This window comes from Staurois parvus, unplaced genomic scaffold (assembly GCF_062004578.1).
Source record: "Staurois parvus isolate SC_StPar_1 unplaced genomic scaffold, SC_StPar_1.0 ptg001377l, whole genome shotgun sequence".
NCBI lineage: Eukaryota > Metazoa > Chordata > Amphibia > Anura > Ranidae > Staurois > Staurois parvus.
In genome coordinates this window covers 199,123-216,527 of record NW_028319173.1, presented here as the reverse complement: position 1 = coordinate 216,527, position 17,405 = coordinate 199,123, and positions in this window count along the sequence as shown.

Below are 17,405 nucleotides of genomic sequence, written 5' to 3'. Positions count from 1 at the left end.
AGTAAATGCAGGGTCCGGTGAGACCGGAGATAGTGAATGCAGGGTCCGGGGAGACCGGAGATAGTGAATGCAGGGTCCGGGGAGACCGGAGATCGTGAATGCAGAGTCCGGGGAGACCGGAGATCGTGAATGCAGGGTCCGGGGAGACCGGAGATCGTGAATGCAGGGTCCGGGGAGACCGGAGATCGTGAATGCAGGGTCCGGGGAGACCGGAGATAGTGAATACAGGGTGTGGGGAGACCAGATATAGTGAATGCAGGGTCCGGGGAGACCGGATACAGGGAATGCAGGGTCCGGGGAGACCGGATATAGGGAATGCAGGGTCCGTAGAGACCAGATATAGAGAATGCAGGGTTCAGGCAGACCAGATATAGAGAATGCAGGGTCCGGAGAGACCACATATTGAGAATGCAGAGTCCTGGGTTTAGTAACATTTTAAAGTGATTCTAAAGGTTCATTTTTTTTTTTGTAAAATAACACATCTATACTTAACTGTTGTGTACAGTGGTTTTGCACACAGCAGCCTGGATCCTCCTCTTCTCGGGTCCCCCGCAGGCTCTCCTGGCCCCTCCCTATAATCAGATGCCCCCACAGCAAGCAGCTTGCTATGGGGGCACCCGCTGCTCCTTGTGTCCATTCACACATGGAGCAGCGGCTTGACCCCACCTCCTCTCTCTTGGCTGACTGGCTGAGATTGACAGTAGCAGGAGCCAATGACACATGCTTGCTCTCTCAGCCAATGAGAAAGCAGAGATCTGGGACAGCCGAGGCTGTCATGCACATTGCTGGATTGCGCTAGGGCTCAGGTAAGCATTGAGGGGGCTGGGGGGCACTGCTGCACACAGAAGGTTTTTTACCTTCATGCATAGAATGCAGGAGGGTAAAAAACCTTCACCCTTTACAACCACTTTAAGCACTAAGCCTGGTTCACACCAGTGCAACTTGTCATGCGACTTGACAGTTCCATATTGCATGACAAGTCACACCCTATTTGTGCCTATGGAACAGTTCAAATCAGTGCGACTCCGACTTTGCGGTGCGGCACCGTTTTTGAAAAAAGGTTTAAGGTTCACTATTTTTGGTGATTTTCTGTGCGACCTGTACAGACATCTGTGCATGAAGATGTCAAGCATGCCACATGGGAAATCACACTGACCAGTGGCGTGGAAATTTCAAAACTGCATTCAATGTGAATCAGGGCTTACTGACTATCCACTAGGCCAAGCCTTTTCTGGCACTTTTTTGTTCACATGTAATTCTGGCCATACACGTCAAATTCCAAAACAATTTTTTGTTCAAAAATCGCACCTTTGAATAATCGTTTGACTTTCAGCCATTAGTGGGGCCTCAGCAACAGTCGATTTTCGTACGGCCAACAAATTTGAGTTAACGGGCAGGCTGGAAATTTTTTGAATTTCTAATCAATGATGGGAAAATCATGCGAGAAATAAAATCCATAAAGAAATGCGCATGGGTTGTGAACTGAAAAGAAAAGAAGATATGCAAATGTCTTTTCCATAACAACACGAGGTGAAATTAAAGGCTTGGTTAGTCAAATTTCAAAATCAATGGTGGCACCATCGGATTACAAAAAACATACAAATTTTTTTTATATTTAATCTATTCTGTTCAAATCCAAATTTATTCTATTCAAAATTTGCATTTCGGAAGATGGTTAAATTTTTCTATTTGTTTCTATTCAATTTTGTCTATTCTATTCTTTTCTATTCTATTCTAATTCAAATTTATTATTTTCTAAATTCAAGTTTGGAAGACAGTTATATTCTATTGTATTCTATTGTTTTTTCTATTCTATTGTTTTATTTTTTTCTTCTATTCTATTCTAGTCTAATTCAAATTTATTATATTCTAAATTCAATTTTGGAAGACGGTTAGTTATATTCTATTCTATTGTTTTTTTCTATTCTATTCAGTTTGATTCTTTTCCACTCTTTTTTTTTCAATTCTATTCTTTTCTATTCTAGTCTAATTCAAATTTATTATATTCTAAATTAAATTTTGGAAGACTGTTATATTTTATTCTATTGTTTTTTTCTATTCTATTTTCTTTTCTGTTCTTTTCTATTTTATTCAAATTCATTCTATTAAAAATTTTAATTTCGGAAGATGGGTATATTTTTTCTATTTAATTCTTTACTACTGTTATTTATATTGTATTCAATTCTATTATTTTCTATTCTATTCTTTTATTTTCTATTCTATTCAAATCTATTCAAAATTCAGATTTCAGAAGACGGTTATATTTTATTTTATTCTATTGGTTTTTTTTTCTATTTCTATTCTATTCTTTTTTATTCAATTCTATTCTGTTGCCTTTACTTTGCATGTGTGGTTTGAAGAGGAAAAAAAAAATACAATATATAAATACACTGTATACACAGCCCCCCCAGACAAACCACTCCCCCCCTCCCCATATATACTGTACACACTGTCTCTCCTCCTTGCCTCCCTGTACAGACTTCCCTCCTCCCTGTTAATTTGTAATTTTGTTGAACTTCCGGGACAGTACTGCAGAATCCAGGGTATGTGCTGTGAGATCTCATTATCAGTAAACTAGATTTGGACACTGCTTGTCCTAACAAGGGGTTGAAGATTTATAAACTGGCCTGCTGCATTGTTCATGAGAAGAATCTCAACCCTTGGGAAGGACCCACGCTGAGATTGTTCAGAATGTTCAGCCATTAGGCCTTCTCCCTAAGAACATCTAAAAAAAGTTATTTTCTTTTTTTTATAGGTATGCTGTGTAAATGGAATCACATAATACAATTATAGTGGGATTTTTGATTTAAAGAGTAAAAATAGGTATACGAGCGCTAGGTAAAATGTATTTATTTTTATTTATTTCAGTTACTTATATAGCGCCGTCAATTTACGCAGTGCTTTACATATATATATATATATATATATATTGTACATTCATCAGTCCCTAACCCTGAAGGGGCGTACAATCTAAGGTCCCTAACTTACATTCATACACATAATAGGGGCAATTTAGACAGGATCCAATTAACCTACCAGCATGTCTTTGGAGTGTGGGAGGAAACTGGAGTACCCGGAGGAAACCTACCCAGGCACAGGGAGAACATGCAAACTCCAGGCAGGTGATGCCGTGGTTGGGATTCGAACCAAGGGCTGTAGTACTGCCAGGTGGAAGTGCTAACCATTTAGCCACTGTGCCTGAATAAGAGTAAGCAGCTGGCATTAAAGGTCAACCTCCAACCCTCATAAAACATACATAAGAGAAGCCGAACAATTTGATGGGTCACTGGCCTTGTCTCGAATACATAGGAAAGCCGAAAAATAGATCTCGTGAACCGTTCATTGTATAATTTCATAATTCATATCTAATCAATCCTCAGACGTGTCTGCATAATAATCTACCCGTGGGTGGAATGTCACTTGTGCAGATGGAAATTTATGGGCCAAAATATGAGTTATGGGAGATTTTGGCTCTAGTTGAGGTATCTGCCCAGACCACCCCTCCCTAAATGAGGTATTGGTCCTTGACTTCAGAGACAACCCCTGCTGGGGAACTACAAATTAGGCTGTCAGGCCTAAGAAGAGTGAGTTGAAGATGGCCACCAGCCTTCCTCGTGGCCCTAAGGGAGGAGCCAAGCCAGTGACGTCACGCCGCACGGGCCACGAGGAAGGCCGGCGGCCATCTTTGAATCTGTTTTCCATACTCATTCTTGCCAGATGTGAGTGCATAGTATTTTTTGCTGTCATTTTTTTGCCACACTAATAAAAATATACTGCACTATCAAGCACTCTTTTTCTGGCTCATTTGTTCAGGAGCATTTTAAGGTGGATTCCTTTAGTACATGTTTTGGTCCATATACATCTGGATTGGAGTTATCCTGGAGATCTGGAGAGTAACAGTCGGATGATCAGCTGATGTGCGGACGTATACCAGATGAACCCCGTGGTTACCCCTAGGATACTGATGATCAGGAGTGGTTTATGTACTGAAATGCGCTCATAATTGCGCTATCTGGTTAGTGCAATGTATACTCATTCTTCCATCCACTGAAAGCACAGATGTTCACTTTTTGATATTTTGATATATTGGACGTTTATTGCAATATTGGATGTCACTTTCGCACCTTATGCATCATATCTAGAAGCTATTAGCACCTTCATTGCAGCGCTCCACAGCGCATTTTTATATTTAGATCTATATTTTATTTGGTTGTTTTATAAGTCACCATTTTATATGTCATTTAATAGCGCTGCTTTTCTGAATATGTGTGGGATTTTGGATTTGATTGACTGTAAAAATGGAAATACATTTGAATCCCACGAAGACCGCAACAGGTATATTTATATCGATACTTCAAGTTATCCATAAAGCTGATCGAGAACCAGAGGATCCCCAATCAGCTCTATGGTATAGACAATCAGAAGCAACTAGTATTTTGTCACTTTAGGTTTTTTCTAAATTGGGAAAGCATCATTCGATCTTGGTCTGATCTGATGCTTTTAAGGGCAGACAGTTGGGATCTAATAGACCCCAGATCTCTCCATAAAGAGTACCTGTCACGTGTCTATTGCTGTCACAGGGTTGGTTTACATTCCTTGTGACAGCAATAAACAAGATAGAGAAAAAAAATTAAAGAAACCGTGAAAAAATAAAAAAAAATAAAATAAATAATAAAATTTAAAAATGTCAAAGCACTCCCGTCCCCCTTGCTCGCGTGCAAAGGTGGTCCTGAGCGCATACATGAACAGTGATTGCACCACACATGTGAGGTATTGCCACGAACATCAGAGTGAGAGCAATAATTCTAGAACCAGACCTCCTGTGTAACTCTCCACTGGTAACCTGTAAAGGCTTTTTAAAAGTTACCTATGAAGATTTTTAAATACTGTAGTTTGGTGCCATTCTGTGACCGCGTGCACTTTTTAAATGCAACATGTTAGGTATCCATTTACTCAGAATAACACAATCCTCTATATTTTACCAAACAATTAGGTATTATATTGTGTTTGTGTGCATTAAAATTCATTAAAGTATATATTTTACCATCTTATTACCCTCTTTTTCCATCCTACGCTCCCTCACTCACATCTTCAATCTTTCCCTCTCTACTGGTGCCTTCACCTCCCCTCTAAAGCATGCGCACATTACTCCCATACTTAAAAAGCCCTCCCTGGACCCCACCAACCTGAATAACTCAAGACCCATCTCCCTGCTGCCATTTACTTCTAAACTCTTAGAACACTTAGTCTACAATCGCCTGAGCTCCTACCTCACTGACAACAACCTTCTTGACCCTTTACAGTCTGGCTTTCACTCACTACACTCCACTGAAACTGCCCTACTATAACTCACTAATGATCTACTAACAGCTAAAACCAATGGCCACTACTCCATACTCTTACTACTTGACCTCTCTGCGGCTTTTGATATGGTTGACCATCCCCTCCTCCTCAAAAAACTCCACTCTCTTGGTCTCAGAGACTCTGCTCTCTTCTGGTTCTCCTCCTACCTATCGCAGCGCTTATTCAGTATTACCTATAACTCTGACTCCTCCTCTCCACTTCCTCTTTCTGTAGGGGTCCCTCAAGGTTCTGTCCTTGGACCCCTTCTCTTCTCCATCTACACCTCCTACCTTGGTCACTTGATAAACTCCCATGGCTTTAAGTACCATTTCTATGCTGATGACACACAAATCTATCTTTCTACTCCTCACCTCACCCCTTCAGTCTCCACTCGCATTACTAACCTACTAAGTGACATATCGGCATGTATGTCACTCCACTTCCTCAAACTCAATCTTTCCAAAACTGAGCTCATAATATTCCCCCTATCCCGTGCCCCCTCCCCTGACTTCTCCATCAAGATCAATCCCTCCACTGGCTTCCCGTTCCCCAACGGATAAAATTCAAAACATTAACAATAACATATAAAACCATTTATAACTCTGCCCCAAATTACATCACCAATCTTGTCTCTAAATATCACCCAAACCATACTCTCCACTCCTCGCAAGACCCCTACTCTCGCTCCCTTGTCTCCCCCTCCCATGCTCGTCTCCAGGACTTCTCCAGAGCTTCCCCCATCCTCTGGAACTCTCTACCCTAATTTATCAGACTATCGCCTACTCTGCTCACTTTTAGGCGATCTCTGAAAACCTATCTCTTCAAGGAAGCCTATCCTGCCCTCAGCTAATACTGGAATCTTCTACTCTTCTAACCTGTCCATCCCCCACAGTTACTACCTTTTGTACCACTAGCCCCTCCCTCCTAGATTGTAAGCAGGGCCCTCCTAACCCTCTTGTATTGAACTGTATTGTTGCTGTATTGTCTCCCGTTATATTGAAAAGCACTGAGCAAACTGTTGGCGCTATATAAATCCTGTATAATAATAATATTTTTTCCAAAGCATTTGCGTTCGAAACGCTGCTCAAATACCGTGTGACAGAAAAAAAAAACCATGTTATTCTCTAGGGCCTCTGCTAAAAATATATATATACCATTTGGGGGTTTTATATAATTTTCTAGCAAAAAGACTGATTTTTACATGTAAACAAACAGCATCAGAAAAGGCCTGGTCTATTGCTACACTACAATTTCCACAACATCCACGAGGGGGCAGGGCCTTTTTTTTTCAGCCAAGCATGCAAAAGCAAAGTAGAGAAAAGCCAAAGCTGCAGCTGGCTACAGCATAGAAGAACGGCCGGGTGTGCTGTACAGTGAAACAATTCATTGCCAAAATAAATCAAGTATAAAAAAAAATTAAAATACAAAAAAAAAGTTAAATTAAAGAAATAAATATTTGTAAAAAATAAAAATGAATTTAACAAACATAAAAATGAATAAATAAAATGTAAATTAATAGGGGTACTTTAACTTAACCCTTCCGTGCAGCATGTAATAAAATTCCTTCCAGTCCGGGAGGGGTGGGTGCTCCCTATCCACTGTCACCATTTAGGGCAGCACAGTGGCTTTAGCACTTCCGCCTGGCAGTACTAGGGTCATTGGTTCAAATCCCAACCATGACACCACCTGCCTGGAGTTTGCATGTTCTCCCTGTGCCTGTGTGGGTTTCCTCCGGGTACTCCGGTTTCTCCCACACTCCAAAGACATGCTGGTAGGTTAATTGGCTCCTGTCTAAATTCGCCCTTTGTATGTGTATGTATGAATGCGAGTTAGGGCCCTTAGATTGTACGCCCCTTGAGGGTTAGGGACTGATGTGAATGTACAATGTATATGTAAATTGATGCTACTATATAAGTACCTGTAATAAATAAATTACATTTACAGAATGTCTTCTATTTTTTTTTCAAAGAATACAAGGTGTATTTTGACTGGATGAGGTGGAGGTCATGATGTCATCATCCCTCTTCCAATCAGAGTATGTCTTTGTGAACGTTGGCGTGAGAACAATAATTGTAAGGCCGTAGTTCATGTTCAAAGGTGTTGTAAACCTGAGACATGAAATATGAACAAAGCATATCCCTCTGTGGTGTGTACTTGTCCCAGCCCAGAACACCAAGTGTCATTTCTGTCCCCGCCTCCTTCCTCTGCTATCAGCATGAATCACTTTGCACACAGCCTGTGATTGACAACCTCAGCTCTGTTCCTGTGTGCTGTGTGGAAGGGGGGGGTGTCCCTTCCCTCCAATCAGCTCTCCTCACTGAGCTCTGCATTGTGTAATTTTTGCTCTCTGCCCCATTTTTACTGAAATTTCAGACAAGCTTTATAAGTTCTGGATTTTGAATGAATGTAGAGAAGAGAATACTGTAGATAAACAGGTACAACTTATGTAGGAGGATTTGTTTAATCTCTGTGTATCACTTGAGGCTGGTCACTGTAAGGGTTTACAACCACTAACTCTAAACTGATAACCTGTAAAGGCTTTGAAAGTGTCACCTATGGACAAGTGTCAGCACCATAACCATTTCCAATTTCAATTTCTACATCACCCCTACACATGTGCAGAGTGAAAAAAAAGGTCTTTAATTTCAATTAATTTTTTTAAATAAATTTGTTTAGTTAACTTTGTTCAATTTGTTTTTGGAATTCGTTTCGTTTTGTTTCATTTATTCGTTTTCGACCGAGAAGTATCTAATTCAAATGTATTCTGCTCAAAATTCGAATTTTGGAAGGTAGTTATATTTTATTTTATTGTATTGTTTTTTTCTATTCCGATCTATTCTTTTCTATTCTAAACTATTCTATAATTTTCTATTCTAGTCCTTTATTTTCTTTTCTATTTTTTTCTATTTTTTTTTCTGTTTTACTCTACTCCTTTTCTTTTCTATTCTATGCTATCCTATTCTTTTCTATTCCTTTATTTTCTGTTCTATTTTATTCCATTCTTGTTTTCCAATTCCATTTAGTTTTCTAATCCGAAATCGATTAAATTTTCAGACAAAATTTCATTCCGTTATTTTGGATTTGTTTAAATCTGTTGCCATTGTCATTCGGAAATTCAGATACATCCGAATCTCCGAAAGTGTATTTTTTCCTTGAAAATATGCATTTGATGGGGAAAAAATGGCAGCTACCACCATTTTATTCTCCAGGGCCTCTGCTCTCAGAAAATATTTAATTTGTTTTTTTTTGGGGGGGAGTTCATTTCTAGCAAAAAAAAATTCAGATTTTAATGTGTGCAAAGAAATGTAATAAAATTGCCCTGGTAGATAAAGTGCTTTGCGATGAAGCAATCAAGCGATGTTTGTAAAACAATTTTCAAAGAAAACTTTCCATCTCTTTGAAAAGCTTCTCTTCCTATCAGCAGCTGCCGGCTGTCATTTCCTTGTCTTCCTCGTGGATGACCCGGCTTTGCTTCCTATCTACGCAATGCATTTGTCATCCCCTTGGATTCCGCCGACAGCAGTCATGATGGTCCGCGTCTCCTTGGATGGCAGGAGGTTCCATGCCATGAGAATGGCCTCCCAGCCCTGGAATGAGGTGACTCCGACAACGTCCCGGGATGGGTCAGGAAGCCCGGCCCTTATATAAGAGGGCGCTGCATACTTCTCTTGTTGAGGCATTTCCTTAATGCAAAGGGACCTTTCATTACCTGCAAAATGGGAGGAAACGACACAAAATATGCAGCGGCCACAAATACGCACGCAATTATCAATATACACTACTGGGCCTGGACTCAAATATTGTCTGAATGAGAGGCACGTGTATTCTTCATTCAATCTGTGGGGGGTAGTTATAATATATATATATATATATATATATATATATATATATAAAAAACCACAGCGCTATCCATCCTGTACAATAGGTGGAAAGAGTTTCTGTAACCCTCTGGAGCCAATTATGGGGTGAGTGGGAACAAAAATGAGTGTAATTAGTCTATTTTCTCTCCAGGTTGAGTGTTGTTCATTCATAAAGGATAGCGTGAATTGGGAAAATACTGCATTACAGCCACTAGATGGAGCTGGTGACCACAAGAAATTATGGTGTGAATGGGAACAAAAATGAGTATGAGGCTATTTTCTCTCCAGGTCAAGTGTTTTTCATTCATAAAGGATTGAATGAATTGGGAAAATACTGCATTACAGCCACTAGATGGAGCTGGTGACCACAGGAAATTATGGTGTGAATGGGAACAAAAATAAGTGTGAGGCTATTTTCACTATGAATTGGGAAAATACTGCATTACAGCCACTAGATGGAGTTAGTGACCACAGAAAATGAATACTTCGCTTACTTATTATTACTACTATACATCCTAAGTACATTTGTTCTGTACCAATGGGGCAAAAACAGATGTTATAGGGCTATTTCCTCTCTAAGTTGGATGTTTAATCAAATCAAGGATAGAGTGAATTTGGAAAATATCCCATTATGGCCAATAGATGGAAATGGTGACCACAGAAAATGAACACTTGGCTTACTTATTATTACTGCTATCCATCCTATGTACAATCATTCTGTACCAATGGGGAAAAAAATGAATGTTATAGAGCTATTCCCTCTCCGGGTTGAATGTTCAGTCAATTCAAGGATAGAGTGAATCTGGAAAATACTGCATTATGGCCACTAGATGGAGTTTGTGACCACAGGAAATTAATACTTGGCTTACCTAATATTACTACTTCTGGCTTTGTTGGGAAAACAAAAGGGTTAGACAAGACTTTGTTTTATCTTAGCAAAAGGGTTCCAATAGATTGAAAGACCTACTGTAACCCTCTGGAGCCATTTACTGTAAATTATGGGGTGAATGGGAACAAAAATGAGTGTAATTAGGCTATTTTCTCTCCAGGTCGAGTGTTTTTCATTCATAAAGGATCTCGTGAATTGGGAAAATACTGCATTACAGCCACTAGATGGAGCTGGTGACCACAGGAAATTATGGTGTGAATAGTGACCAAAATGAGTGTAATTAGTCTATTTCCTCTCCAGGTCGAGTGTTTTTCATTCATAAAGGATCACGTGACTTGGGAAATTACCGCACTATAGCCAATGGATGGAGCTAACCACCCCAGAAAATGAATACTTGGCTTACTTATGATTACTACTATCCATCCTATATACATTCGTTCTGTACCAATGGGGCAAAAATGAATGTTATAGAGCTATTCCCTCTCCAGGTTGAATGTTTAGTCAATTCAAGGATAGAGTGAATCTGGAAAATAAAGCATTATGGCCACTAGATGGAGTCAGCAGCCACAGAAAATGTATACTTGGCTTAATTATTATTATCAATACTGGCTTTGTTTACAAAGAGTTAGCATAAACGTTTTTTGGCCTAGGAAGGGGGGTCCGGATTGGTAAAAAGAGCTTCTCTAACACACAGGAGCCATTTAGTTTAAATTACTGGGTGAATGAAGGCAAACTGTATATCATTAGGTTATTTTTGCCACTAGATGGAGCTGGTGAACACAGGAAAGCTATGTAAAAGAACCCTGTTAGCCCCTCCCACCAGTCAATAGCTGCCTGCATTGCATAGAGAAGCACAGAGACCCAGTGATGATAGCTCCGGGTCTAAAATAAGATATGTAATAATGCAGAAACCTTTTATTTAAATGTCATTAGCATGTTGATGAAAGCAAAATATAAGCAGAATAAACTTAAAAATATTTAAATTCTGACTTTTTCAATTGACTTTAAAGCATTTCACCCAAATGTACTAGATTTTCCCCAAAATGTCAGGCAAATGTAAATTTGCACTTTTGTTACTCTCCAATTGAGATAAACATTTATACTAACATTTAGGTTTCTAGCTTCAAAGATGACCATCTGCAGGAGGAGTCCCATAAACCAATTGTACGGTAACATCTGTCCCTGCACGTGCGGCACTGCGAGCCTCTCAGCCTGTCTGTGTCTGCGGGCACCGCTGTGCTAACACATGCTCCATTCCTCCATGAACTCCCCCACCGCTACAGGCTTCAAAGCCATCCTGTGGGGAATATTTGATAAATATACAGTTCCATTTTTTAAAAGAACATCTCAGAGGAGCATCTAAAACATCTGGATAACTTCACATTCAAACCCCCGCTGTGTGATTTTGTGTCTCCGACAATATTCAAGCAAAAATATATCATTTAAATTGATTCATTATTACATTTATTTTCTTAGTAATTCTAAAAATACAAAAATTACCAGGCCTGATTTATTTGAGAAATAAAACATCAATGTCACAGCTGTAAATATTCAAACAGTATTTTTTTTCATTTTTACTATTAAAGAATATGTACTATTTTTTCACCAATAAATTTTTTTAAATGTATACTATTTACACTATGATATCATTTATATTTATACAATTTAGTCATACTGTTATATATGATATATTTATACTATTTCTTCACAATAACCTTTTTTTGATATGTATTTATACAATTTATTTATACTATATTATAATTTATATTAATATTATGTATTTATTTATACTATTATATCACTTATATTTATACTATTTATTCACCATTTTTTTAAATTTATGCTATTATATCATTTATATTTCTACATTTTATTTACGCTGTTATATAATTTATATTTATATAATTGCTTAAGGCTGTCAAATAATATACATTTTTACTATTTATTCACCAATAACTTTTTTATATGCATTTATATTATATTATTTATATTATTTATGCCATTATATCATTTATATTTGTACCATTTATTTATATATTTATATATATATATATATATATATATATATATATATATACATATATATATATACATACACACACATACTATATATTTCTACTATTTATTCACCAATAACTTTTTAATCTTTATACTGTTTATTTATACTACTATACCATTTATATTTCTACTATTTATATATACGGTTATAGAATATATATTTATTCACCAATAACTTTTTTTTATATACCGTATAGTTATTATTATTCTTATACAGGATGTATATAGTGGCAACAGTTTACACAGCACTTTACAACATAGTTATACTATTTTGTTTATTAATACTATTATTATATCATTTATATTTATACTATTTATTCACCAATATTTTGTATATATATTATATGTATACTATTTATTTAGAATATAATCTTTATTATTTATACTATTATATAATTTATATTTATACTATTTATTCACCAATACCTTACTATAATATAAATAAATCATTGAAATAGAAATTATATTATAGTATAAATTAATAGTACCTCTATAAATATAAATATAAAAAAAGGTACTGATGATTAAATAGTATAAATATACTGTAAATGATAATAGTATAAATATAAATATAATCGTGTAAATAAATATAAATTCTATTATATAATTTATATGTATATTATTTACATATGCTACTGTATCATTGATATTTGTACTATATATATATATATATATATATATTTACACACATACATTATATTATTTATACTATATTATTTATTTATACTAATATCATGTATCTTTATACTATTTTAAAATGTATATTTGTACTATATACTGTATATATGCTCTTAAATCGTTTATATATGCTCTTAAATCATTTATATTTTTACTATTATATAATTTACATTTGTACTATTTATACAATTAACTATATTTAACTTATATTTATACTTTTTATTCATAACTAATATTTAAAGTAAAAAAATGTTTAACATGTATTTTTTAAAGACAGACAAGGCCTTCTTTTGATGATACTGTCTTGCAAAAAAATATTTTTTTTTATAAAACTAACAAAAACTAAAAAATAAATATTTTATTTTTCTAATTTGTTCTGTGTTAGTTTAAAAAAAATATTGTTACTGTAAATATTAAAAATATTATTCTACAGTGTGTCCTGTTTAAAATTACAATAAACTGGTGTTTCTGGTACAAAACATTGCAATGTAATTTACAGATGAAGTAAAGGATTTTTTTTCCAATTTTATCTTTTGTTTTTTTCCGTCACACTAAAGAAATGAATGAACAAAACTAAAATCGTGCTTTCAGTTGAATCATACAAGGAATTAATGAGTTTATGACAAAAAAGTGCACCCCTCATCCTGACTCATTCCAAGCCACATGCCCTCAACAAGGTGGGGTACCTTGCCAGGAGGGCCATGTTTGGTCAGTGATGTCAGCGCTATCCCTGTTTACATGGCTGGGATTCCTGACCAGTAGATGAATGGGGCCAGGTGATGTCACCAGTTTCCAGTGAATACCAACAAATGCTGCGTCCATTAGGCTGATCATAGATTATCTAGTTTATTTTTTATTTTTTAAATCAGCCTACTAGTAGTTCCTCCAAGGTAAGGAGCTCATCCCTGGCAGAAGGTTGTAAGAGCACAATTTTCTAAAATGTCTTTGCATACTGTAGTCACTGACTGCAGGGGTCGCAACTGCAACCCGACCCATGCTTCATGGGCTTGTGCGGCCACCCACAGCAGGGGGAATCAATGGATGGGAGGGGGTGGTCAGTGCAATTATAGGAGCAATTATAGGAACTGGTGCCCTGAATGGCTCTCCATACAGCAGATGAAAGCTTCTTCTCCTCCTCTCTGTTCTGCAGCTTTTATCTGCCAGCAAAGCCATTCAGGGAACAGGTTCATGAAATTGCCCGCGCCGCACCAATCACCCCTCCTGTCTACTATCTGATTCCCTTTGCTGCTAGGGCTCTCATGCCCCCCCCCCCCCCGCAGCCCCCCATATCATTTACTGGTCCCTTCCTTTTCTAAATGAACACAGTGAGTGATCGGTACCGATCATTCACGGTGTTAATTCCAAGTCCAATGAACTGTGTTTTCTATGCTTCAGTTTGTCCCTGTTCATTCCTGTTCAGTGCAGCTGAGGCTGCAGAGAAAGCCCACATGGAAGAAAAATATATTTGAAATATATTTTAAAAATATTCTTCCCAAATATATTGACATATATTTTTAATGCTACAATTTTGGCCATATTCAATATATTTTAAAATATATTCTTCAGATTTTTTTTTAACATATAAAAAAGTAAATTTAACATATATTTTTAAATGCATTCCAAAAATGTAGATTTGTATTTTTAAAGACATACAGTATATTTGAAATGTATTTTTAAAAATATTTTCATATATTTTGTAATAAAAACGCATTTCAACATGTAGTATACTGAGAGATATATATATATATTATTTATTTATTGAAATATATTTTGAAATATATTGAATATGGCCAAAATTGTAGCATTTCAAATATATGTCAATATATTTGGGAAGAATATTTTTCAAAAATATATCAAATATATTTTTCTTCCATGTGGGAGGAACTGAAGAATCTGTGTCCTCAATTCCTTTCTCTTTCCTTGTCTCAAATTGAAACATCAGGGCTCTGATATTTCACCAAAGCCTCAGGGCTGTTGAAAAAATTGGAAAACATATTAGAAAATAAATTTGTAAAATTTGTTATAATTTAAAAACTACTGTCACAGTCCACCATGGGTGGGGTTTGAGGGGTTGCAATGGCAACCCTGCCCATGTTCCAGGGGACCCATGCAGGCAGCCTCCCTGTCACATCAGGGTTTACACTGTGCCGATGATTAAAAACGTCACCCTGCATGGGTCCCAGGCTCTCTGAGTTTCCTCTTTTACATATAAGCCCACCACTTTCACCCCAGAGCAAAGCTGAGCGTAGTACTAGGGGGACCCCAGGTCAACTTTTGCATCGGGGCCCACAAGCTTCAAGCTATGCCTCTGGCTGTAGTAGTAAACAGTACCCTTCACTGTGAACATCTGAACTCCATCACTTAGAGAGAGTCCCACTTACTTTTGGTCATATAGGTAGGTGTGATGGTCAGGGGTCTATACGAGTATGAAAGGAGGTGCCAGGGTCTCCTTAAAGGACAGCTCCAGTCAAAACTTTCTTTATGTAAATATGCATACAATTTAATGATATAGTACAGTGATCTCCAAACCGAATCCGGTCCATTGTTTGCCTTTGTCTAGTCCACGGAGCACTATTCCTTCCACTGACACAAATGATGGGGCACTAATCCCTCTACTGACACCAATGATGGGTCACTATTCCTCCCAATGACACCAATGATGGGGCAACAATTCTTCCCACTGACACCAATGATGGGGTACTATACCTCCCACTGACAGCAACGATAGTGTGAGTGGGAGGAATGGTACTCCCTTGTTGGTGTCAGTGGGAGATATAGTACTCCAATGATGAGGCATGCTTCCTCACACTGACGACAACAATGGGGCACTCTTCCTCCCACTGATGCCAATGATGGGGCACTATTCCTCCCACTGACACTAATGATGGGGCACTATTCCTCCCACTGATGCCAATGACGGGGCACTATTCCTCCCACTGACACCATTGATGGGGCACTATTCCTCCCACTGACACCAATGATGGGGCACTGTTCCTCCCACTGACGCCAATGATGGGGCACTATTCCTCCCACTGACGCCAATGATGGGGCACTATTCCTTCCACTGACAGCAACGATGAAGTCATGAAGTCTGACCAAACAGTCAGAAACAGAGACATTCACACCAGTGGCTTGCTGAAGGTCATTTTGTAGGGCTCTGGCAGTGCTCATCCTGTTCCTCCATACACAAAGGAGCAGATACCGGTCCAAATGTCGTCCCGTCCGATGCCGTCAGGTTGCACCTTAGACTGTCCAGGAGCTCAGTGATGCCCTGGTCCAAATCTGGGAGGACATACCCCAGGGCACCATCCATCGTCTCATTAGAAGCATGCCCTGATGTTATCAGGAATGCATACAAGCACGTGGGGGCCATACAAACTACTGAGGACCATTCTGAGTTGCTGCAATAAAATTTCAGCAAAATGGACTAGCCTGCTGCATCATTTTCTCACTTTGACTTTCGGAGTGTCTTTGAATTCAGTCCTTTGTAGGTTGATAGTTTTCATTTCCAGCAAATGATCGGGCATCCTTACGTTCCTAACACATTACCCAGTCCATTGAGATCGGATGTGTTTTCAAAGTGTTCCTTTCATTTTTTTGGATTAAATTCATTTTTTTCCTCAACATTCTACATACAATACCCCATAATGACATCGTTATGACAATAAAAAAACAAAAAGAACACATGTACCTAAGTATTCACAGCCTTTGACATCACACTCAAAATTGAGCTCTGGTGCATCCTGTTCCCACTGATCATCCTTGAGATGTTTCCACATCTTGATTGGAGTCCCCCTGTGGGAAATTCAGTTGATTGGACATGATTAGGAAAGGCATAAACCTGTCTATATAAGGTCCCACAGTTAACAGTGCATGTCAGAGCACAAACCAAGCCATGAAGTCCAAGGAATTGTCCGTAGACCTCTCAGACAGGATTGTATCAAGGCACAGATCTGGGGAACGGTACAGAAAAATTTCTGCAGCATTGAAGGTCCCAGTGAGCACAGTGACATCCATCATCCATAAATGTAAGAAGTTTGGAACTACCAGGAATCTTCGTAGAGCGGGCCTCCTGGCCAAAATGAGCGATCAAAGGAGAAGGGACTTAGCCAGGGAGGTAACCAAGCACCCGATGGTCACTCTGAAAGAGCTCCAGCGTTTCTCTGTGGAGAGAGGAGAACCTTCTAGAACCACCATCTCTGCAGCACTCCACCAATCAGGCCTGCATGGTAGATTGGCCAGACAGAAGCCACACCTCAGTAAAAGGCAAATGGCAGCCCACCTGGAGTTTGCCAAAAATACGCCCGAGGGACTCTCAGACCATGAGCAACAAAACTCTCTGGTTTGATGAAACAATGATTGAACTCATTGGCCTGAATGCAAAACATCATGTCTGGAGGAAACCAGGCACCGCTCACCACCTGGCCAATACCATCCCTGCAGTGAAGCATGGTGGTAGCATCATGCTGTAGAGATGTTTTTCAGTGGTAGGAACTGGGAGACTAGTCAGGATCGAAGGAAAGATGAATGCAGCAATGTACAGAGACTTCCTTGATGAAAACCTGTTCCAGAGAGCT